At 34.5% G+C, this 26597-nt stretch overlaps 1 long non-coding RNA gene across 1 annotated transcript in view; it reads left to right on the top strand.

The window, feature by feature from the left end:
- Positions 1 to 2524: 2524 nt before the first annotated feature.
- The window catches only part of LOC132009960 (uncharacterized), a 38789-nt gene continuing 14716 nt past the window's right edge, over positions 2525 to 26597 (top strand). The window contains exon 1 of the long non-coding RNA XR_009402106.1: positions 2525 to 2583. This is a non-coding gene — a long non-coding RNA (uncharacterized LOC132009960). The remainder of the gene's footprint in view (positions 2584 to 26597) is intronic.

The raw sequence follows: 26597 nt of genomic DNA on the forward strand, positions 1-26597 counted from the left end.
CTCCAGAGCTTATTCCTAAGTGACTTCAAAACTATTTAGGTCCATTCAATGAAAATCCAAAGGTAATTACTGTATTATATATCAGTTTTAACTAATTTATAATTTCTCAATGCTTCAAAGTTTTGCTATATCCACACATGCTATATTCACACATTCACACATTCTTAAAAGATAAGCTCTGGGTCAATCCACATTTCTCTCCCCTTTCTTCCAGTTCAAAGACTATCTTAGCAAAACTAAACAACAAAACAATAAACAGGTAAGAGAGGCAAGGGAAAAGTGGCCCTTAGAACACATCAGATAAAAACAAACCATTATCACTGTAAGTCCAAGAGAAAGAGGTAGAGGACCTCAAATATTGTCTTTTCAGAAGAGACTTAAGAGATCAAGAGGAACCCTAAACACTACCCAGTCATTCAACAAGATAATCTACAAAGTCAGCATTTTTCTCCTTCCTTGATTTTGTGAAAGACCTTACAAAACTTCTTCATCAGTAGTCTTCAAACTTTTCAACAGCTGGAATTCACATTTATGAAAGAATTGATTTATCAAGTTACATTCAATGGTAAGTAATACATTGTGATGGTTCATTCCATGTGCCAACTTGGCTACACCATAGTAACCAGATATTTGCTCAACTACTAGTCTGGAAGACCCTGTCTAATATCTTCATTTTATTATTTTGTTCATCAAATGACAATGAATTATTTTTCATCAAAATACTGTGTTAGGAGGTAGAGAGAATGCATCTTCAACAACTCCTACATTAGTTTGACAAGATAGGGTGCAAAATGAAAACTTGAGGACATAATAAAAATTCAAAAAGTAACAGCTAAATGGTCTTGGCCCTGCATGACACTTGTTTTGTTCCACAGAGGGGAGAACAAAACGGAGAGGAACAAAGGAAGAAGAGGGAGCGGGGAGAGAGCTGCCCAAGAGATGGTAGAACGTTAACCAGCATGCTATCATCATTTATCAACTGTTTGGTATAGGAGGAATTAATGGACCCAGCATCAAATCGTGTTCAACATGATGGGGAGGTAACCGAGATGTGGGATTGTTCTGGGTGTGCAAAGGCATGGGGGAGACAGGAATAATTTCAGTGTTTCTTAATAAGTCAGAGGGCCTCAAGCTGACTGTTGCCTTCTGACCATAATTATTACCCATACTGTTTAGAATAGATTTAAGTCCAGCTAATACTAAGAAAGGATGATTAGCGAGATGAGCATCCTTTTTTCTGATATGAGGACAATTCTATTAGGCTTTTGAATCATGGCATATCCCTAGATATTCAGAGTAAACTAGGAACATTTGTCCAGTCCATAATCTCTCATCATATAGACTAGGAAGTGGTTGATGTCTTTGACTGGACTAAGTCATAGGGTCACTAAACAACACTGACATTGATTTTCTGGTTTTAGTCTGTGTTTTCAGGTATTAGATTTTTTGGAAATTTATTGATTTGAGAGAGAGAGAGAGCAAAAGAGAGAGTGTAGGAGTGAGGGGGAGGGGCAGAGGGAGAGAGAGAATCCTCAAACATTCCCTGCTGAGTATGCAGCCAGACTTGGGGCTCGATCCCAGAACCCTGAGATTGTGACCCGAGTCATAACCAAGAATCAGACATTCAAAAGACTGAGCCAACCAGGCACCCCTAGTTTTTTTTTTGTTTTGTTTTGTTTTTTTAAATCTGTAGAGTTTTAACATTCCTCCTAAGAGAAGTCTTCATTCCTAAGTGGATGCAGGTACATAAGTTTCACATATGACTTGTTCTCAGCTTTCCCCATTCACTTTATCATAATTTCTTGGGACATTTTAAAAATGGAAGATGTGTTTTTCTTTAAAATAAGCCTCCTGACAGTACATGAGTCAAATTATGTTTGCGGCTACTGGAGACACATACATGCCTGTCACCTGTCACATCAGCTAATATGGTACATTGGCCCAATCTTTCTCGGACTCTCCTTTCTTTTCCACATTGAAATTGCTAACCATAAAACAAAATCTTGGTGAGGAAGTATGAGGATATGCTATAAATTGAACATTGTGGATAAAACAATAAGCTGGTAGCCCCACAGTTATGCAAAAGTAAAAAAGTTAATCATCCCAAAATTCTTTTTCTTCTTTTCTCTTGAAAACAGCACAAAGGCAGTACACTCATTTGGGAATTAGAGGCCAGTCTGTGATTAAGACAATGGTTTAATCATGCAAGGAAGGATGGCCAGAACATTTATTTGTGTTCAGTGAGCTGAGATAATTTCACCCCTCTTTCTAGATCTCCCAGAAAAAGATTTTTTTAGGGCCATTCAAAAATGGAATGCCTTTAACACTCACCCTTTATTTTAAGGACCGAGAGGAATGTTTGAGTCATCCTAATTTCACAGAAATTTTCCTGAAAGGGGAGGAATGTGTCTCTTTGCTTTGCATGTCCTTGGCCTTAAATGTACTGAATAGATGGGGGAATTTGACAGCTTTTGTTCTAAAGTTAGCCCTCATTCTCTATTTCAGACTCCATGGGGGAAGGACTGAACTTTGTAATTAATACTCAGGAAATTAGCAAGCAGCAATGGCAGAGATCAAAAACGGGTAAGTGGACAGATCTCAACGCCCCTGAAAGGCAAAGGCCAGCCAGGGGCTCACAACAGCAGATTCCAATAGCCACAGAACCCTCTTTTCAGCTTGTTATGATTCCTTTAAATGTACTCTATTCAGTGTCCCCGAAGAGTAAAAGCAGGCCTTATTTTTGCCACTGTGCCTCTGGCTATCTACCTGGGAAGTTTTGTTTTGTTGTTGTTTTGTTTCATTTTGTTTTAGCTTTTTGTTTTTGTTTAAGGGAGAAGTTGTTTTTGCTGCATTGAGAAGAACTCTGATGAGCCAAAATTAGGTTTTACATCAGAATTCAAAAATATTTTTTCTTCTCCTCTTGCATAGAAATAATAGTACCTAAGAATTAGCTTTTGATCCAGCAGGACTTGAGAGGACAAGCTACTTATCCCTACAAAAAGGGCCATTGAAAAATGAAAATTGAAATTTTCTTGAGAAAGCATGCTGTTTATTGGAGGAGTCATGAACAAGAGTCATCAGGGGTCCTGTCCCTTGGGGACCACTAACGTTGACCTTTTTAAAAGGAGAACTTATTGGGAAGAACCTTAAACTCTTGATTGACTCCATTAAATACCAAAGCAGGAGAATGTTCATAGAATTCCCCATTCTCAAGGAATTGGTTTCTGCATATAAATTCTAAAGGAATTATTTCTCGGTATGTGTTCTCAAAAAGATAGGTAAAAAAAATTATTGTTCATCAACCTTAAAATTTAGGGCAAACAATTCATTGTGTGTCATCGACTCAGTTTCAGGGACTTCCTAGAGATCCTGAGATCTAACTTCTCTCAATCCTGCCTTTTGTAGAATAAATACTCAGCAAACTCTTTTGCCCCACAAGAGTAGTGAGGGTGTGAGGATTCAAGAGCACCTCACTCCAGGGGTCCACGCAAACCAGCTTCAGCCAGAGATGAGCAGGGGTGAAACAAGAAAGAACTTTTTTCAGTGAGGACAACACTAGGAAGACAAAGGACCAGCATCTCCAAAGTGCTGGAAATAGTTCTAGGCTTGTTGTAAGGAAAATGTGGGACAGAGGTGGGTCTCTGCAGCTGGGCCATGAAGTTTAATGTTGTTCAAGTTTAATGTTGTTTTGGAGTCAGTCGTAGGCGGGGCATAATGACTGGCTCAGGGCAGACCTTTCTGCTTGAGGAGTGGTTTCCTTTCCCATGAGGGGAAGCTTTGCTCTCAAGGTCTTTTGCCTTAGTTAAGTGATGGGCTAGAAAGAACTTAAATAAAAAGTTTGGTGACAAATGAAGGGAGCTGAAGTCCTCTTATGTAAGTAGAATGTGAGGTTCTGGAGCCATCTTTGGGCCAAAGGCAATTTATGATCTCTGTGGGATTTTCTACTCATTTGTCATTGTGTAACCTTTGTACTGTAGCCGTCATGGCATTTACCTTATTTCCAAGGCCAAGTGATCTGGGTCATGAATGAAACTTTATCTTCCTCTGGGTTCTTTGATCACTCAAACTGTTGGCAGTTCATGACCTTTCCCTGGTTTCCTATTTTAGCATATCTTACAGCAGCATTGCCACACTCATTTATACTATCTCCTTGCCCCTGTAGTCACTTGAATTTGAAATGTTCTTTCTTGGACTTACTCTTTATTATCTAAATGATAGAAATCATTAAGAAACTTGTTCCTAATAACTCAACAGTAACACACTCCCAAAGAGAGACTGAAAATAGCATATTTGACTCTGTTCTTGGGAAAGACATTAACTTCTCTAGGCTGTTTCCCTGCCCCCTCTAAAGCAAGAGAGTTGGACTGGGTAAGTGGGCCTCGGATTTTAGGATGCATAGAATCCACTTAGATAATTTGTTACAAATGTGCATTCCTAGGCCTTGATCTCAGTTTTAAATGATATATTTCTCAACAAGTACCTAAGAATTATCATTTGAACATGTATGTCAGGTAATTTTTGTTAAGATGGTATATGTACTGTACCTTGAGAGATACTATTCTTGATTACTTATATGGTAAATATTATTTTTTAAAGAAGCCTTCCACATTATAGTGCATATATTTTCCTTCCTTACTTCCTTCCTCCTTCTCTCTCTCTTTTTTTTCTTCTTTCTCTTTCTTTCCCTCCCTCTTCCTTCCTGACTGCCTGCCTCTCTTTCTCTCCCTTCCTTCCTTTCTTATATTTGCAAAGCTGTTTAATGGCCAAATGAATATGGAGCAAAATGAACTCATGAGAGTGCAGGCGAAGGGAATGTAGAAAAAGACATATAAAACAATCACTTACATTCAGTTTTAAAGGAGCAAGAAACAAAGTTTCATTTTTTTCAAAGGTATTTAAAAATATTAAAATACTGTAAAACAAATGCAATGCAGGAGTATTCTAAAGACTGCACTGATAAAGTTTCAAAACAGTTTGCTTATAGATTAGTCACCTGCTCTTTTCATAATGTGGTATTAATGTACTTCCATTGACAGGCAGGGTTTATGTAACTTCCCTTTGAATCCGGGTGAGCTGTCACTATGTTATGTAACTCCTGGAGTTGAACAATAAAAGTTGATATAACTTTTACCTGGTACTTTCTGGAGGCTTGCCATTGGAACCCAGCTGCAACACGTTTGAGGAAACCACAACTAGCCTATGCAGAAAGGCCACTTGCAGAGGCCACGTGTAGGTATTTCAGCTAACAAGCCCCGCTAAACTCTCAGCTGACAGCTAGAACCAATTTGCCAGCCACGTGAAGGAGCTCTCTTAAGTAGCGAAGCTTAAGTCCCAGCCAGACCATCCTGTCTGACACTACACAGAGCCGGGGAGTCTTCCTTGCTGAACCCTGCCCAAACTGCAGACTTGTGAGTTAATTGTTATTTTAGGTCACTAAATTTTGGGGTGGCTTGTTACACAGTGACAAATAATTCAAACAATTGCAAAAATTAATAGTCTGGCTTAACCAAGTGAAATGTTAGCCAATGGAATTTGAAATCAGAGGAACCTAGGTTTACAGAGGATCTCCAAAATTAGTTCCTGGGCTACTGTGGGCAAGTTCTTAAACACTAAATTTCAGAGACTGTATTTACAAAATGACAGTAAATAATACCACATTACTTATAGCTGTTCTGAGAATTACAGAGGGGAGGAATAAAAAAATATTTTTCTGCTTTATCTTTTTTAATCTTTAGAATTTTGTTGATGCATATAAGCAGCATATATACGACTTGCATTTTCTGATATATGACTTATTTTTGAGACTCTTCCTCCTTTAAATACTAGGTAAATGAATTTTTAAATATTCTTAAACATTGTCCCCCTTCAGAGATTTTATTTCTTGATATCTCATAAGAAAGAGAATTAAATTTTGCTTATGGAAAGACTTTTTGAATCTTTTGGCATTCAGCACATTTTTTAAATATAATGATTTGTGGTTACCAAATCTAGTATAGGCATACCAAATCAGAAAAGTAGTAAATATCTATTTGCTGATGATATGATATGATGTACCCAAGACAATATATGATAGAGTTAATACAAATGATAACAGAATTTAGGAAGAGTGAAAATATAAAATTAAAAGAATCAAATCCAAGTCCTTATATTTAAACAATAACCAGGTAAAATGTATTTATGTAATTTTTCTAGGACTTGAACCCCTTTCCCTATCTTACACATTTAGAATTTTTTCTGGTCTTCATATATGGTGAAAGATACACAGAAGGAAGTGAAACTACTCTGAAGTACATATACATTTGTATGTATTTTTTTTTTAGTTTTGAGCCAAAAATTTAATTTTACAGAGTTTTTTGACTGCTTTATTAAAGCACAATTGATATTAAATGAATTGCCCATATTTATAATATATAATCCAATACATTTTGAATGCTTCTCCAGGTTGGTTTGTAATTTCTAGAATTATACATAAATAAAATAATACAAAGTACATTATTTTGGTGGCTTATGTCACTCAGTATGATTATGTAAAGATTTATCCATGTTGCTTGTGTCAGTAGTTATTCCTTTTTATCACTGAGTAGTATTCCACTGTATGAATGTACACTAGTTTTTTAATCCATTCAGCTATTAATGGACATTGATTAATTGTTAGTTACATCTGCTTCTAGTTTTGGCTATAACAAATAATGTTGCTGTGAAAATTCATTATGGGGCTTTGGTATGTGTATTCATTTCTCTAGGAGTAGAATTGAGAGATTACATGGAGGCTGTATGTTTAAGTTTTTAAGAAATAGCCGAACTATTTAATAAAAGGGATGTTTCACCAGTAGTTATAAGAGTATCAATTACTCCACTTTGTCACCAATGTCTGGTCAGTCTTTCAAATTTCCCAAATATTGTCCTGTTATTTATTTATTATTTAATCTCATTTTGATCATAGAAGTACTTTGTATTTCCTTCATCTTTTTTTTAAATTTTTTAAATACAGTATTAACTATATTCACCATGGTGTAAATTATATCCCCATGTCTTATTTATTTTATAGCTGGAACTTCATACATTTTAACCCTCTTTACGAATTTCACCCCTCCCCAACACCATAACTCAGGCAACACTGATCTGTTCTCTGTATCTATGAGCTTATTTTATGTTGTTGTTCTGTATATAAGTGAGATCACACAGTTGTCTTTTTCTGCTTGACTTATTTCACTTGGCATAATGCCCTCAAGTTCCATCCATGTTGTTGCAAATGACAAGTTTCATCCTTTTTTATGGCTGAATAGTATTGTGTGTATGTATACTACTACTTTATCCATTCATCAATGCTTGGACACCAAGGTTGTTCTCATGTCTTGGCTATTATAAATAATGCTGCAAAGAATGTACGGTGATGCATTTATCTTTTTGAATCCGTGTTTTCACTTTCTGCAGGTAAAACCCAGAAGTAGAATTACTGGGTTATATGGTAGTTCTATTTTTAATTTATTTAGGAATCTTTAGACTATTTTCCATAGTGGCTACACCAATTTACATTCCAATCAACAGTAAGTCAGTGTTCCCTTTTCTCTATATCTTTTCCAATACTTGTTATTTCTTGTCTTTTTTCATAATAGTCATTCTAACAATGATGAGGTGATCTCATTTTAGTATTGACATGCATTTTCCTGATGATTAGTGATATTGAGCATCTTTCCATGTGCCTGTTAGCTATATGGATGTCTTCTTTGGGAAAATGTGTATTCAGTTATTCTGCCCATTTTTAAAGGTGGTTTGGTTTTTGCTATTGAATTGTAATTCTCACTATATTTGGATATTAACTCCTTTTCAGAGATGTGATTTACAAATGTGTTTTTTTTTAAGATTTTATGTATTTATTTGACAGAGAGAAATCACAAGTAGATGGAGTGTTCTTATATTTAATAGATTGCCTTTTCATTTTGTTGATGATTTCCTTTTCCATGCTGAAACTTTTTAATTTGATGTAGTCTCACTAGTTTATTTTTGTTTTTGTTGAATTTGTTTTTTGCCATCAAATACAAAAAACCATCACCAACACCAACATAAAGGAACTTACTGTCTGTGTTTTCTTCTAAGTATCTAACTAACTGTTTTATGGTTTCAACTCCTACATTCAAGTCTTTAGTATATTTTGTGGTAAGTTTTTGTCCATGGTCTGAGATAATTGTCTAGGTTCCTTATTTGCGTGTGGCTGTCTAGTTTTCCCAACACAATTTATTAAAGAGCCTGTCCTTTCTGCATTGTATATTCTTGACTCCTGGTCATAAATTGATCATATATGTGTGGGTTCATTTATGGGCTATTTATTCTTTTCTAATTGTGTATCCTATTTTTCTAGAAAAATGTCATTGAAATTTTGATAAGGATTGCATTGAATCTGTAGATTACTTTGAATGGTATGGATGTTTTAACAATATTAATTCTTTCTATCCATGAGCATGTAACACTTTTTTATTTGTCTTGTTGTTTTTAGTTCTGGAAGTCTTCCACCTCGTTAATTATATTTATTTCTAGATATTTTATTCTTTTTGATGAAACTATAAATGGAATTGTATTCTTTCCACTACTTTGTTATTAGTATATGAAAACAACAGACTTTTGTATGTTGATTTTGTATCCTGCAACTTTATTGAACTTATTTATTACTTCTAATGGGTTTTCTAGTGGTCCTTAGGGTTTCCTGTATATAAAATCATGTCATCCACAGACAGTGACAGTTTGACTTATTCCTTTCCAATTTATGTTTCTTTTATTTCCTTTTCTTTCTTGATTGCTCTTGTTAGAACTTTTTTTTTTAAGATTTTATTTATTTGTCAGAGAGAGAGAGAACGTGAGCACAGGCAGGCAGAGTGGCAGCAGAGGCAGAGGGAGAAGCAGGCTCCCTGCGGAGCAAGGAGCCCAATATGGGTCTCGATCCCAGGATGCTGGGATCATGACCTGACCCGAAGGCAGCGGCTTAACAAACTGAGCCACCCAGGCATCCCTCTTGTTAGAACTTCTAATATTATATTGGATAAATGTGGTGAGAGTAGGCATCCTTGTTTTGTTCTTGATCTTAAAGGTAAAGATTTCAGCTTTTCACTATTGAGAATGATGTCCGCTATGTGCTCATCATATATAGTCTTTTATTATGTTCAAGCATTTCCCTGTATACCCACTCTGCTGAGAGTTTTTATCATAAGCAGGTATTAAATTTTGTCAAATGCTTTTTCTGCCTCTATTAAGATGATCATCTGATTTTTTTTTTATCCTTCATTTTGTTAATATATCAAGTGATTGATTTGCAGATGTTGAACCACACTTGCATCCCTGGAATAAATACCACTTAATCATCGTGTATGATCCTTTTAATGTATTGTTGAATTCAGTTTGCTAATGTTTTGTTGAAGAATTTGGCAACTATGTTTATCAGGAATATTGGCCCATAATTTTCTTGTGACATCCTTGTCTGGTTTGGTCAAGGTACAGCTGGCTGCCTCATAAAAAGGAGTTTGAAAGCATTCCCTCCTCATCGATTTTTTTTTTTTTTTTTGAAAGGAGATTTTGAGATGGGTTGACATTAATTCTCTTTTGAATGTCTGGTAGAATTTACCAGTGATACTGTCTGGTCCTAGACCTTTGTTTGTCTGAGTTAGTAATCAAAAATCTTCCATCACTTTACTACTATCTGCTCTGTTCATATTTTTCCATTTCTTTTGATTCTGTCTTAGGAGATTGCATGTTTCTAGGAATCTATCCATTTCTTATAGGTTGTCTAATTTGTTGGCATATAATTCATATATGCTGATTATGATCCTTTGTATTTCTGTGGTATCAGTTGGAACATCTTTCATTTCTGATTTTACTTGATTTCTGTCTTTTTTTCTTGGTGAGTCTAACTAATGGTTTGTCAATCTTACTTGTCTTTATTAGAACCAGCTTTTAATTTCATTAATGTTTTCTATTTCCTTTTTAACCTTTATTTCATTTATTTCCTCTCCGATCTTTGTTTACTTTCCTTCTATTAATTTTGACCTATTTTTTTTCTCTTCTACTTCTTTGAAGTTTAAATTTAGGTTGTTTATTTCATGATTTGTTGTTGTTGTTTCTCAAGGTAAGCCTTTATGAACCTCCCTGTTAGAACTGTTTTTGTTGCGTTATACAAATTTTGGTATCTTGTATTTGCATTTGTCTTAAGTTATTTTTTAAATGTCTTCTTTGATTTCTTAATTGACTTATTGGGTGTTCAACAGCATTTTGTTTAACCTCCCATATTTGTGAATTTTCTAGTTTTCTTCCTGTGTTTCTTACTTTATACTGATATGACTTCAATCTTCTTAATTTATTGAGACTTGTTTTGTGTTCTAACATATGGTGTATCCTGCAGAAATTTCCATGTGCACATGAGAAGAGTGTGTATTCTCCTTTTAAATGAAATGTTCTGTATTTATCTATTAAGTTCATCAAGTATAATTGTCTTTTAAAGCCAATGTTTCCTCATTAATCTTCTTTCTGGATAATCTATCTTTTGATGTAAGTGAGGTGTTAAAGTCCCCTACTATTACTGTAATGCTGACTATTTCTCCCTGAAGGTTTGTTAATATTTGCCTCATATATGAGGTACTTCTATATTGGGAACATAAATATGTATAACTGTTATATCCTTTTTTTGGATTGTTTGGACTGATTGTTTAATATTATGTAAAGTTCTTCTTTATCTCTTACCACAGTACCTTTGTTTTAAATTTTATTTTGTTTGATAAAAGTATAGCTACCCCAGTTTTTTTTTGTTGTTGTTGTTTGTTTTGTTTTGCTTTTGGTTTCTATTTTCATGGACAGTCTTTTTCTTTCTCTTCACTTTTATTCGTATGTGTCCTTACATCTGCAGTGGGTCTCTGGTTGGCAGCATATAGATGGACCTTGTTTTTGATCCATTCAGCTACTGTAGGTCTTTTGATTGAGGAATTTAGTCCATTTATATTTGAAGTAATTATTAATAAGTATGTACTTATTACCATTTTATAGTTTTTTGATCGATTTGTAGTTCCTCTCTATTCCCTTTTTCTCTTGCCCTCTTCCTTAATGGTTTGATGACTTTTCTTAGTGATAGGCTTAGATTCTTTTCCATTATCTTTTGTGTATCTCCTGTAGGTTTTTACTTTCTAGTTACCTTAATGTTTTTATATAAAATTTTATAAGTCTATTTTAAGTTGATAAAAATTTAAGTTTGAATGTATTGTGAAACTCTGCATGTTTACTATCCTCCCCTTTGACATTTCATCTTTTTGATGCTACATTTTACATCTCATTATCCTGTGTGTCGCTTATCAGTTTATTGTCTATTATTGTTATTTTTACTATTTTTCTCTTTAAAATTCATACTAGCTTTGTAATTGATTAATCTACTACCTCTACTAGATACTTTCCTCTATAATGAGATTTATACTTTCTTGTTGTCTTGTTGCTAATTAGCATCTTTACTTTTTAGCTTATGTAAGTCACTTTAACATTTCCTGTAAGGCTGGTGTAGTGGCAGTTATTTCCTTTAGCTTTTGCTTCTTGGATACTCTTTATCTCTTCTTCAATTTTGAATAATAACTTTGCTGGGTAAGTCATTCTTTGTTGGAAGTTCTTTTCTTCCAGAACTTCAAATATATCATGTCCCTCTCTTCTGGCCTATATAGTTTCTACTGAAAAATCTGCTGGTAGCCCTATTGAGTTTCCTTTATATGTAAGAAAATATTTTTCTCTGGCTGCACTTAAGATTTACTCTCTCTTTTTTTTTTTTTTTTTTTTAACTTTTAACATTTTAATTATAATGTGTTTTTGTATGAATCTTTGAATTTACCTCTGGGGTTCCTGGATTTGGATGTCTATTTTCTTTCCCAGGTTAGGAAATTTTTTAGACATTATTTCTTCAAATAAGTTTTCTGCTCTTTTCTCTCTCTTCTCCTTCTGGGAACTCTGCAACATAAATCTTGCCCCATACATATATTAAGCTATTTTCATTTTTTTAAAAAAATTTGCTACTCTGATTGCATGTGTTTTATTGTCTGGTCTTCAAGATCACTGAGACTTTCTTGTGCTTCATCTAGTCTGCTGTTTAAATCCCTATAGTTTATTTTTCAGTTCAATTACTAGATTCTTCAGATCTGTGACTGTGTTTGGTACTGTATTATATTTTCTGTTTGTTGAAGTTCTTACTGTGTTCATCCATTCTTCTCCCAAGTTTGAGCATATTTATGACCATTACTTTGAACTTCTTATCAGATGAATTACTTACCTCCATTTCATTAGGTTTCATCCCACCCTGAGGTTTTACCTTGTTTTTTCATTTAGAACATATTTCTGTTCATCATGCTGTTTTATTCTGTTTGTTTATATGTATTAGATGAAATAACTACATCTTCCAGTTTTGAAGGAGTGGCTTCATGTAGGAGATGAAACTTATTGTTCAACCTTGCACTAGTTCTTGGTGGTCCCTTGAACCTGTGTGATTCTCCAAACAACCTATTTTATTTTTAACAGCTTCCAGTTGTTGAGGGTTGCCAGACCTATCATTTTCCCAAAGAGGTGGATCTCAGTCAGCATCTAGTTTCCACTGATTGGAAACCAGACCTTCAGGCAACAGCTTGGATGTATGTATATATGTATGTATGTAATCTCTATGCCCAACATGGGGCTTGAACTCATGACACCAAGATTAAGAGTCACATGCTCCTCCTACTGAGCAAGGCAGGTACTCCAGATAGCAACTTTTAAAGTGTGCAAATATATTTGATTCTGTGGGACTGCAATTAGAAACCCATCTAGCCTCCATGCTAGATAGCCTAAAGGTGTCTCTTGAGTGGCAGCCACAAAAATTAGGGCTCTGAAGAGCATATAAGCTTCTTTCTGGGGGTTCCAATGAGCTGTAGTAAGGTAGAGGGAGAATGCAAAGATGATATCCCATACTGCATTCTCTAAAACATCTCCATTTGGAATAGGTGTGTGGCAAATCTAAAGCCTACCTCTTAGGCAAGAACTCCAGGACAAATAAATAGGCCTCTTTCACAGATAGGTTGTGAGTATATTTCAGCCTGCTCTCTATGCAGTGCCCTGAAAGTTGTAGTCTGCCAAAAACTGTTTCTCTATTATAGTTTCATGCTACTCAGGAATGTAAGCCTCCCTGGCCACCAGAACTAGGCAATCAAGGGTTCAGGAGATACCAGTGCTCTGGAATATAACAGAAGGAGAGTATAAAGTGCAACCTCTTCTGAGGTCTCTGGGAATGCTTATAGTCACTTCTTAGATGTGTGTTTAATTAGAATTCTGCCCCTTAGATTGCAGCTATGAAAATAAGCTTATAGGCTTCTTTCACAGAAAGGCTGAGCTCTTTTTTTGTCATCTCTTGTTATACCCTACGGTTGGTATTTAGTCAAGAACTCTTAATCTACTGGTTATAGTCCTGTGGAACTGGTGAATGTAAACTGTACCAGCCACCTGAGCAAAATGAGATAGAGGTATCCCTTGGCAACACTGCAAAAATTAGGGAACCAGAAAAGGGTATAAGCTCCTTTCTAGCAGATACTGGTTAGCTGGAATGAGGCAGAGGGAGAACATGGCAGAGGAAAAGCATGAAGATGGCATTGGCCAAGGGAAAAAAAAGTTAAGAGATGGCAGTTTCCAACTTTAGCAAGGCAGGAGAGCTCAAAGATGGTACCTGCTGGTTGGAAAGTAATGATGCAAGCTAAGGGGGGGAAATGGCTTTAACAAGGTAGAAGAAGAGTATAAAAAGGTGCCCAGCAGTGCTTCTCTGGGGACAGAAGCACTGCTGTGCAGAAACACTGCTTCTGTCCCCAGAGAATATCTCAACAAGTCCCTTCCCCTCCAACAGACACTTTAAGATTAGTAAATCTTGGGGCACCTGGGTGGCTCAGTGGGTTAAAGCCTCTGCCTTTGGCTCAGGTCATGATCCCTGGGTCCTGGGATTGAGCCCCGTGTCAGGTTCTCTGCTAGCCTGCTTCCCTTCCTCTCTCTGCCTGCCTCTCTGCTTACTTGTGATCTCTGTCTGTCAAATAAATAAGTAAAATCTTAAAAAAAAATTTAAGAAAAAAAAAAGATTAGTAAATCTTCTTTGATCGCTTTTAAATCTTCTTCCATAGTTTGGGTGCTTTTCAAACTGCTTTATCTGTGCAGGGTCCTGTGGCCAGTGCATCTGTGTATGATATCTAAATACAGTTTCTCAGTTTTTTAGAGCTCTTTAGGTCTTATGGGAGTGAGTCCCATTGGTTTATAAGGCCAGATGTTTTGGGGACTTGTCACTCAAATGCAAGTATTAAAAGTCAGGGTGCTTGGGACACCTGGGTGGCTCAGTTAAGTGGCTGCATTCAGCTCAGGTCATGATCCCAGGGTCCTAGGATCAAGTCCTGCATGAGGGGGAAGGGTTTCTTGCTCAGCAGGGAGCCTGCTTTCTCTGCCTTTGTCTGACACTGCCTGCTTGTGCACTCTCTCTCTCTCTCTCTCTCATAAATAATAAAATCTTTTCTTTTTTTTAATAGGGTGCCTGATGTGAGGTATGAACCACATGCTTTTTAGAGAGAAGCTTTGGGTTTGTGAGATCCCTTCCTGATTGTGGGTTGCTACACTGGGGTGTGGGGTGGAGGTTATGGTTAGACTGCATCTCAGCCTCTTCTCCTGGACTCCAGGAGACCCTTTTCTCTTTTCCTGTTGTAGAGGATCTGGTCAGCTACTTTTCAGGTCTCTTGAGAGGGAACTTTTCCATATGTAGCTGTAGATTCATTGTGTCCATGAGAGGGGGTGTTTAGCATATTCCTAAATCAACACTGTCTTAAACCACCTTCACTACTTCATTTGCTTTTCCTTCTTTTTCTCCCTTCTTTTGGATTAACTGAATAAAAAAATAACTATTTAATCCTTTTCTTGGTCTTTTAACTATAATTCTTTATATTGTTTTAGTGGTCACTTTAGAATTCATAGTGTACATCTTTTTAATATTTATTTATTTGAAAGAGAGAGAGAGCGTGTGTGAGAAAGAGAGAGAGAGAGAGAGAAGGGCCAGAGGGGCAGAGGGAGAGAATCTTCATATAGAAACCCTATTGACTGTGGAACCTGATACGAGTGTAGATCCCATGACCCTTGAGATCATGACCTGAGACTAAACTGATTTGGAGTCTTAACTGACTGAGGCCCCCAGGGGCTCCCATAGTATACATCTTTAATTATAGTTTATTTTCAAGTGATGATATATTACTGCACATATACTATAGCAAACTTTTTATAGTTCAGTTTTCTCTTCTTGATTTATATGCTATGATTATCATAAACTTTGTTTTCACATGTATTATAAAATCTAAAGCACATTGTTACATACCAATTAAAGTACATGATGGAAACATTAGAATTTCAGAATCATCATCATACAATTGTAATGTTTTATTTGAGCAAGGAACATCCAATAACTGCTGAAATATTTGGATAAAGGGGTTATTGGGAAACAGAATGTTGTTTTGCCTTTGTTTCATACCACATACCCCCATAGACCCTTTATTGCTCCTAAGAGGGGAAAATGTTCTTCCATAAGTAAGAGATGCAGTAGACTCTGTTTTAAACTCAGAGACAAAACTTAGAATCTCTTTTTATGGAGCAAATAGTCATGTGCCTCTAGTATAATGCAATGGAAAATAAATTACCTCATTTATATAGTGTTCTTGCCAAAAATAAAATTTTTTCCAGATCTAATCTTAAGGAAATAATCATACATATACTGATTGTGGGATATTTTATATAAAACAGAGATGGGGGATGAGAGAGAGGAAAACAACATTGTATAGGTGGAGATAAAAATCAAGTGTGCCAAAATTTTGACAAGCATTGAATCTAAATGAATGGTATACAAGTGTTAATGTACGATTATTCTTTCAATTTCTATCAGTTAATTTTTCTGACCTTTTTTTTAAAGGTGGTAGTTCTGATTATAGCTCTGCACTAATATTCTTGACTCTGAACATTACTTGCTATAATGAATCTTATAATAGATAAAAGGTTGAAATTGCTTGCTTAAGGGTATTATATTGTAATAAAGTGATACTGCGTAACAAATACATAAATCCAGAGATTTCATATTTTTTCACTTCAGGTTTCACCACACAGAAACCATGTTGGCATCTACATATTTTAATTAGTAACACCCATCAGAGGCCATTATATATACATTTTATGTCTCTATTTTCTCATGTGGGTAATGTTTACTTCACAAGTCTATTGTGGTAATTAAATGAGAAGTTATATATAAGTCATTTAATGAAGTGCTCAACACATAGTAGGTGCTTTATTAATAGTAGTTTTCTTTCCCTCTCCTTTAGGTCCAGGTTTAGGTTCATGTGGGCATAGCACCCACTCTGGGTACTACAGTATTCATTGATTACCTTGAAGCCTGAATTACCCCTTTACCTAACATGAACTTCTAACCTAGTTCCCTGCCTTGACTTGGTCACTTTTATAGCTCATGTAAATCTAAGTCAATAGCACAATAGATCAGAATTTTTTGAAGCTTATTCATCTTTGTAGTCCTTATGGTGTGTAGATCACTTTCTTTTAGTTATCAAAAGCTCAATGAATATTTTAGACTAAAAATATTATAAAATTTAAGAAAGTATTTTAGCATTCTACCCTTCCCATCACTAGCAGATCTTTATTTGGAATACCTGAAGGTGTCATGGCTTTTTATTCTATAATGAGCATCTACTGAAGCCTGGAAAATCTTCTGACCCGAAGCATAGACCATGAAAGGAAATGAAAAGGAAAGCAAAGCAAAGAAAGTCATTTATCAATATACTTGTCATCTTTTTCTGAGCTTTAATTAAAATTAATCTCTGTTGGGGCTAACTTTTAGCCTCTTTTTTTAAAAGCATTTTCTCTTTGATGAAGAAAAATATGCTTGTGGATGTTCAAATACAACCTTTCATTTATTCTCTTCTAATCTATTTTGGAGAACTTTTCTCCTATTTTGAAACCTTGCCACAGTAAACAATTATCACCTATAACTTAGCACTCTGTCTACAAAAACTTCACCAAGGAGCATTGGTGCATTGCCAGGTCAAGCAAAAAAAGAGAAGGAAAAATAAAAATGCATACTTAATCTCTTTATTAGTTTTTACAGAGTAAGAAGAAGAGTCCACAGCCCTCTACAAGAGAAGTCCCCAACTTCAGGCTGAAGTTGTTTAAGAAGTTTATATTTAAGCAGAAACATAAATCACATGGAAGAGAAATAAAATCTAAACATCTCTTTAGTTCTTTTTAAATTGAATTTTCAGGGTGCCTGGGTGGCTCAGTGGGTTGACTCATGATCTCAGGGTCCTGGGTTCGAGTCCTGCATCGGGCTCTCTGCTCGGCAGGGAGCCTGCTTCCTTCTCTCTCTGCCTGCCTTTCTGCCTACTTGTGATCTATGTCTGTCAAATAATAAATAAATTCTTTAAAAAAATAAAGTTGAATTTTCAGCAGTGGTACCACTTTCAGAAGTGATTATAAAATCAGATTGGAGATACAACTTTAATAACTACACTGCAACTAATTTGTGTACATTGGCTCTAAACAGCTGCAATAAACATTAGAATACCACATCAAAATTCAAACATGGCTTTATTTTTCTGAGCAGAGAAGGAACTCCTGAGCACCTTTAGACCTTGTCTCAAATTCTCAAATTTGAGAATATAGGAAAAGCTGCAATGACTAAGGGCTTTTTTTTTCTGCTCTTACCAGGACAAAGCCTAAAAGCAATGATGAAAAACCAACTTACCCCATGTTGCCAATGTGGGAATAAGAGTGGCAAGGATGACCTTAACAGAACTGCCAAAGAAAACACTATATTTAACTGTTATTTCCATTCCACTAGAATGCAGAGCTCTACCAGGTGAAGTTATTTACCATAATTTATCAACTTAATGACCGCACACTTGGTTGAATAGGAGGAATTTGTGTCTACTGAGAGCTGGTGGAAGTCATTATTTCCTTCATTGGACCTGAATTATCAATCCAATCTCACCACTCTTCTTCTGTGTTGTTTTCCTTTCCAACAAAAGGCTTTAGGTGTAAGTGGTGTACACAATCACCTTCAAAGTCTGGTTGGCCTATAGCCTGCTACCTAGTATTTCTCAAACTCCCAGACACTTTGTTTGTTTGTTTGTTTGTTTGTTTTTCTGGTTTAAATGCAGATACCTTTGGAAGGAAATAATAGTTTGAGGAATTTAGGTCATTTATTATTAAGTGTGGTTTAAGATGGTTTTTGAGAGAAGAGAAAGGATATTGGCAGACCTATATATATCTGGAAGTTAGCAGTGAAGGAAGTGTAGTATAAGATAAAGAGGGGCAGAAAACACCAAAATGATACCAAGAAGTCACTAAGCAAGTGAGAGGACAAAGAGTTTGTCATGATTTTCCCAACATTTGCCTCTGTTTTCCTAAAATGGATTCTTAGTTTCAGTGGTAGATGTTTAACAAAGAGTTATTCTCTAGCTTCATAAAAATTACATATGTATTTTTAATGTCCTTTACTCCTAGAAAAGAATGGAATTCTAGTTCAGCCTATGACCATATGCAACATGTAGGCAAGGATTTTTGTCTTATTTACTTTTGTATTCTGACACATACTTTTGTAAGTCCTGGTAAAATGAATGAATGAATGAATGAATAAACTTCAGTTAATTGTTTTTTCTCAGCATGGTTCAGTGCTAGTTCCCTCTATTCATATTTCCTAGGAAGGTCTTTGTTTCATTGCTTGCTAGTTACCGGAGCAGAAATTTCTTACCTGAACTCGCTTTATGGTGTCTGTGTCATCCCTTGGTATGCTCAAATCCACAAATCAGGACATAATCTCCAGTTCTTTCTGACTGATTTTTTTTTTTTAACAATTATTGAAGGCATCTTTCAAAAAAGAATCAAGACGCAGTCCAGAGATGGCCATGCTAGATTTTGCCTCCTAATCATGAAATTAAGCTTAATTTGTGAGGAGATAGTTTTCTAATGCCATAGCTGATGCTTCATGTATAAGTCCCTTTTGGTGTCTTACCAAATATAAGATTTTGTAAATTAGCATCAAGGTGTTTTTTTTTTTTTTTTCTCTAGGATTTACCTTGTGAATGCAAATTTATAATTGATGGGAGTTGTGAGAAGTCAAGGAAAATAGGCTATCACCTTGCAAACAAAATCCTTCAATGATTTATGTGTTTGACTTCAACTTTGCATTACAATTACTGAAATATTTGAGCTACAATAAGCTGAACATTAAAATCTTATCAGACTTTTAAATTATTAACTAGGCCTGTGGCTAATTTGTGAAATCATGAAATATTATGAGGAAAAGTTGGGCAAAAGGTTGTGGGAGAGTCTTTGAATCCTAAATTAAGTTTTAAAGAAAGACAATTAGTTCAGAGGGAAGAGTTAAGATGGTGGAGGAGTAGGGGGACCCCTATGATTATCTAGTTCCTTGAACACAGCTAGATAAGGAATTGGCTAAGTGGGCGTGGGTGCTAAAGAGGGTACTTGTTGTGATAAGTGGGTGTTGTATGTAAGTGATGAATCACTGAATTCTCCTCCTGAAACCAATATTGCACTGTAAGTTAACAAAAATTTAAATAAATTTTTTACAAAGGATAATTAAATTGATTAAAGAGCTTAATTGTGTAATCTTAACTTGAAATTCAGGAATATGGTTGTCTTTTGGACACTGTGTATAAATTAGAATGGTCAACTGGATTTCTGTAGCATATACACAAGAGTTATAAGGTTTGTGTTTTAATGAGAAAATTACTTCCAAGGTATTACTTTCTATAATGTTCTGGCACTATATATTATTATCATTCCCACGCTTCTGCATCATTATGACTGTATAGTATTTGAATATATATATTTAAAAATAAACTCAACTATTTGAATAGGGAAACAACATTAAATATGAACTGCAGTAGTAAAAAAAAAAAATCACATCATCAGGAACAACCACACACACTTAGGAAGCTGTCACAATTTGTAGAGCAGGGTGTTAACTCTGGGAAAAAGACTGTATAGTAGGATCAGTGAACCCTCTCTATTGTCTGATGCAAGGAAGAAAAGTGGAGGGGGGAGATGTTGGTTATATAAAATTCTGTAGATAAAATCTGAAAAAATTCAGAGAATAGAGGTATGAGCAACCTAATCCTAAGAATAAATAGCTGGAAAATAGCCAATTTTATCATTAATATATTCTTTCATCATTTACTCATCATACACATAAAGTTGGGATAAGAAAAACTGTCCTGCCTCTCAGTGATAGAAAAGTAGACTTTTCTCTTTGGTAGAAAAGATGCATACATAAAAGAATAAGAAAGCATAACTACTAGTAATATTACAAAATGCAACATAAGATTTCATGACGGGTTGGGTTTTAAGGATATAAAGAGTACAAATGGAAGTCCTTCCAAAAGGAAAAACTCAAGCTAAGTTGTAATTGCTTTCATAAAAGCAAAGAGAAAAATAGAAACAGAGATTTAGAGATGAGAAAATGGCTGGCATTGATTTAATTGAAAAAACAGTCTGCCTTGAAAAATGTTTTGTAGAAGAGTTGTACAAGCTACTCACATTTTGAATTTTGAGTAGATTAGTATATATGTTAAATAAAAGTTTGTATACAAATGGTTTTAGATAGAAAATATTTCAAAATTTTTCGGTAACTCAGGGAAAAGGAACTAGAAGCAAGTGGGCACAACTCTGTATTTGTTTCCCCCAGCTTAAAGAAATATTTGAGACCCCACTTTTATAAGGTTAAGTTGTATAACTTACCTATGATGGCTTGATTTACAGATATTGTGAAATGTTTACCACAGTAGGCTTAGTTCACATCCATCATCTCATACAGACAAAATAAACAGAAAAAACTAGTAGAACTCTCATGATCTATTCTTCTAACAACTTCTCTCCATATTCTATAGCAGTGATAACTATACTCTTTATGTCATGCCATATATGACTAGTACTTATTTATCTTATAACCAGAAGTTTGTACATTTTGACCACCTTCCTCCTATTCTTCTTGCTCTCACCTTTATCTCTGGTAACTACAGATTTGATCATTTTCTATAAAGTCAGTGGATTTTTTTTTTCTGAGATTCCATATATAAATAATATCAGATCTTATTATCTTTCTCTGTATGACTTTTACCCTCAGCATAATGCCTTCAAGTTTCATCTGTGTTATAAAAAATGGTAGCATTTCCTTTTCTTCCCTCTATGGCTGAATAACAGTTTATTGTGTATATGTGTGTGTATGCACACATATATTACAACTTCTTTATCCATTAGCCAGTGAATTCCACTTTGTTTCCACAGAATTGTAAATGATGCTACTATAAAAATATGGAAGATGGTGGGAAATGTAGTATCTTTTGAGGTGTTTTCATTTCCTTTGTATATATTCCCCCATTTCTGGATTATATGCTAGTTCTATTTTTAGTTTTTTGAGAAACTTCAATACTGTTTTCCATAGTGGCTGCATCAATTGATAGCTTCACCATCAGTCCACAGGCTTCCCTTCCCTCCACATACATGTCACCATTTGTAATCTCTTGCTTTTTAATATGGGCCATTCTAGTAGGCATGAAGTGATAGTTCTTTTTGCTTTTAATTTTAATTTCTCTGAAGACTAATGATGTTGAGCAAATTTTATATTGCATGTCCCCATTCCTACATTTTCTTTAGGAAAAAAACTATTCAGGTCCTTTGTCCTTTTTAAAAATTGGATTATTTGGTTTTTTGCTATTGGCTTGTATGAGTTCTTTATATATTTTGGGTATCAACCTCCTATCAGATATATGGTTCGCAAATATATTCTCCCATTCTTTGGTGGACTTCTCACTTTGTTGATGGTTTCCTTTGCTGTGCAGAAGCTTTATAACTTGATGTCATCCTACTTGTTTATTTAGGACTTTGTTTTATTTTTATTTATGATTTGTTGCTTACGCTTAGGTATGATTTCCATAAAATCACTACCAAGACTTATGTCAAGTAATTTCCCTGTTTTCTTTTAGGAGTTTTATGGATTCAGGTGCTACATTTAAGTCTCTAATCCATTTCAATTTAATTTTTGTTAGTCCTGTAAGATAGGAATCAAGTTTCACTCTTTTACCTATAAATATCTAGTTTCCCCCAAACTAATGAAGAGACTGTTCTCCATTGAATATTCTTGGCTCCCTGTCAAATATTAAATGACAATATATGCTTGCTTTTATTTCTGGGCTTTAAATTCTGTTCTCTTGGTGTAGTTTCTGTTTTTCATGTCAGTTTCATACTGCTCTAATAATTACAGCTTTATGTATAACATGAAATCAGAAAATATGATGCCTCTTGTTTTGTTCTTTCTCAGGATTTCTTTGGTTATTCAAGGTCTTTTTCATTCTATTATTTTTCTATTTCTGTAAAAAATGCCAGTGGTATCTTGATAGAGATTACACTGAATATGTAGATGACTATTGGTAGTATGCACATTTTAACATTATAATTTTTTTCCATTCTATGGACACAGGATTACATTCCATTTATTTGTGTCATCTTTGATTTATTTCATCAATGTCTTATAATTTTCAGAGTAGTGGGTATCTTTCACTTCCTTGGTTAACTTTTTCCTAACTATTTGATTGTTTTTTGGTGTTATTGTAAATGGGAAAGTTTTCTTTATTTTTACTACAGAAAGTTCATTATCAGCATATTGGAACACCAAGGATTTTTGAATATTAATTTTGTATCCTACAACTTTACTGATTTTGCTGATTATTGCTGATTAGTTCTAACAGTTTTTTGATTGAGTCTTTAGGATTTCCTACATATAAAATCATGTTATCTGAAAAATAGAGAAAATTTTACTTCTTTCATTGTATTTCTGATGGCTTCTCTTTTTCTTAGCCTGATTGCTATAGCTAGGATTTCTGGTATTATATATTTAAAAATACTTTATTTATTTTAATGAGAGAGAGAGGGAGAGAGGGAGTGAGTGGGGGGGAGGGGCAGAGGGGGAGAGAGAGAGAATCTCCAGCAGACTCCATGCTGAGCATGGAGCTTGACATGAGGCTCCATCTCATGACCCTGAGTTCATGACCTGAACTAAAACCGAGAGTCAGACACTTAACTGACTGATCCACCCAGGGGCCCCTGGTAATATACTGAATAGGAATTTCATGAAAACTGATCTTAAAGGGAAGTTTTCAACTTTTTACCATTTAGTATAATGTTAGCCCTGGATTTGTCTTATATGACCTCTTTATTTTGAGATTTATTCTTTCAGTGCTTAATTTGTTAAGTGCTTTTATCATGAATTGGTTATTTTTATCAAATGCTTTTTCTGTGTCTAGTGAGATGATCATATGATTCCTTCATTCTGTTAATATGATATATCACATTATTTGACATGCTTATGTTGAACCATCCTTGCATCCCAGGAATAAATCCCGCATGACCATAGTAAATGATCCTTTTAGTGTATTGTTGAATTCAGTTTGCTAATATTTTGTTGAGGAATTTTGCTTTCATATTTATCAGGGAATTTGACTACAGTTTTCTTTCCTGTAATGTCCACCTTTCATTCAGGATAATGCTGGCCTCATGAAATGAGTTTGAGTGGATTCCTTCCTCTTTGATTTTTTTCGGGGGGATAGTTTGAGAAAGATTGATGTTAATTTCTTTTAAGAATGTTTGATAGAATTTACCTGTGGAGCCATCTGCTTTTGGGTTTTATTCATTGAGTCCGTAGTCAAAAATCTCTCAGTTATCTTATTAATAATCAGTCTATTCAGATTTTGTTTCTTTTTGATTCACTTTTCATAACTTGTTTCTAATATTTTCACTTATTTTAGGCTGTCCAATTTGTTGGAATATAATGAATAGTAGTCTCTTTGATCCTTTGTATTTCTGGTTCATTTGTAATCCTTTTTCATTTTTAATTTTGTTGATTTGGTCATCTCTCTTTTTATCCTGGTTAATCTAGCTACAAATTTGTCATTTTATTTCTGCTTTTAAAGAACTATCTCTTAGTCTGGTTGTTTCTATTGTTCTTCTGTTATTATTTCTTCTGCTAACGTTGGAGTCCATTTGGTCTTCTCCTTTTTCTGGTTCTTGAAGGTGTAGAGTTAGCTTATTAGTTTTGTTTTTGTTTTTTACTTCTTTATGTAGACATTTATTGCTATTAACTTTCCTTTTACAACCCCTTTCGTAGCATTCCATAAGTTCTGGTATATTGTCTGCTTTTGCATTTGTCTCAACATTTTTTTTTTTTACTTTTAATTTCTTCTCTGATTCATTTGATCCATTGGTTATTCAGTAGAGTTTCATTTAATTTCCATGTATTCATGAATTTTCCAGTATTCCTCATGCCGTCATTTCTAGTCACATCATTATGGGCAAAGATACTGGGTATGCTTTCAGTTGTTGAATTTGCCAAGACTTGTTTTGACACCTAAAGTATGGTCTATTTTAGGAAATGTTCCAGGTACATTTAAGAAAAATGTATATTCTGCTATTGCTGGATAGAATATTATGTATATGTCTGTTAGGTCCATTTTGTTCTGTAGTGTCATTCAAATCTGCAGTTCCTTTATTCTCTGGATGATTTATTCATTGTTGAGAGTAGGATATTAAAGTCCCCAACTATCATATTATTGTGTATCTCTCCTTTTAGATCTGTTATTATTTTTTCTTCATTTATTTGGATGCTGCAATGTTTGGCTCATAAATATTTACAATTATTATTCTTTATGAATTGATATTTTATCATTATATAATGACCTTCTTTATCTCTTTTTACTATTTTTAGTTGATGGTCTACTTTATCTATAGCTACCTATGTTTTTGTTTTGTTGTTATTATTATTTGTTTGAAAATGTATTTTTTTAATCACTCTCAGTTTATGTGTGTCTCTGAGACACATAATCTCTTAGATTAAGAGATACAATCTTTTAGAGATTAAGAGACACAATCTCTTAGAGACAGTATGTCACTGGATATTGTTGCATGTTTTAAATCCATTCAGCCATTCTGTATATTTTGATATGAGAATTTAATCTGTTTAAAGTAGTTATTCATAGGTAAGGACTTACTATGGCCATTTTGCACATTGTTTTCTGGTTGTTCTATGGACCTATTGTTCTTTGTTTCTTATCCTGCCTGCCTTTTTTTTTTTTTTTAATCCTGTTTTGATGTCTTTGATGCCAATATTCTTTGACTTCATCATGTTCTTTTTGCAATTGGTATAGGTTTTTCCTTGTCGTTATTATGAGGTTTCCATAAAATATTGTAAAATTATAACACCCTATTTAAGCTGATAACAACTCAACTCTAAGAGAATTCCTAAACTGTATACTTTTTCTCTTCCCTCTCATATTTTAGGTTATTGCTATTAAAATTTATGTATTTTTTATATTGTGTAACTAATAACAGATTTTTTTAGTTAAGATTATTTCTAATACATTGATTTGTTTAAAACTTTTAAACTAGAGTTAATGAATTATGAGCCATCACTCCATATTATAGATTCTAACTTTGGTGTTATGTTTACCATTACTAGTGGGTTTTTTAGTGTTACTTTTTAATGTTTTTATGATAGTGTTTTTATGATAATTAATATTTTTACTTCCACTTAAAAAAACTCCCTTGAGCATAGACAGATCTAGTAGTAGTGAACTCCCTCAGCTTTTGTTTTTTGCAGGGGAAAATCTTTTTATCCCTACTTCATATCTAAAGGGCAGCTTTGCTGGGCATAGAATTCTGGATTGCCAGGGTTTTGTTGGTTTTTAATATATTAAATATGTCTTATATTATCTCCTAGCTTGAAAAGTTTGTTGAGAAATCTGTGTATAGTCATATGGGAATTTCTTTGTATGCAACTTACTTCATCTTGCTTGCTGCTTTTAAAATTCCTTGATCTTGATAATTTAATTACAGTGTGTCTCAATATAGCTCTATTCAGGCTGTTCTCTTATTGGATAGGACTGTTGGCTCAGTTTCCTACCCAAGTGAGAGGCTGTGCTATGTAGTTGCTTGGATTTTCTGGCCAAGCTATAGGTCATCAGGTCTGGGTGCTACAGGTGTCCTTTTAACCACATGGTTTGAACTGCACAAACCTACTTATATGTGGATTATTTTTGATAAATATAGAACTACAAATGTATTTTTTCTTCCTTATGACTTTCTTAATAACATTTTCTTTTCTCTAGCTAAATTTATTGTAAGAATATAGTATATAATATACCATATAAAATATGTGCTAATTGACTTATCAGCAAGACTTTCACTCAACAGTAGGCTATTAGTAGTTAAGGTTCTGGGGAGTCAAAAGTTATACACAGATTTTCAAGTGTATGGGAGAATGGCACACTTAATTCCTACACTATCCAAGGGTAACTACATATTCAGTAGTAGATAGGGTGATGAATACATTTTTCTGCCCTGATGGGACAGCAGGACAGTATCAAGGGTCTGTAATTCAGCAATGAGTGGGGCTATGAATTAGTTTCCCTGCCTGAACAAAGTGGGAGGAGCTCTAAAGACGATAAAGCTCTTCATTTGTTGTCTTAACACAA

Source organism: Mustela nigripes, chromosome 2 (assembly GCF_022355385.1).
Source record: "Mustela nigripes isolate SB6536 chromosome 2, MUSNIG.SB6536, whole genome shotgun sequence".
NCBI classification, from domain to species: domain Eukaryota; kingdom Metazoa; phylum Chordata; class Mammalia; order Carnivora; family Mustelidae; genus Mustela; species Mustela nigripes.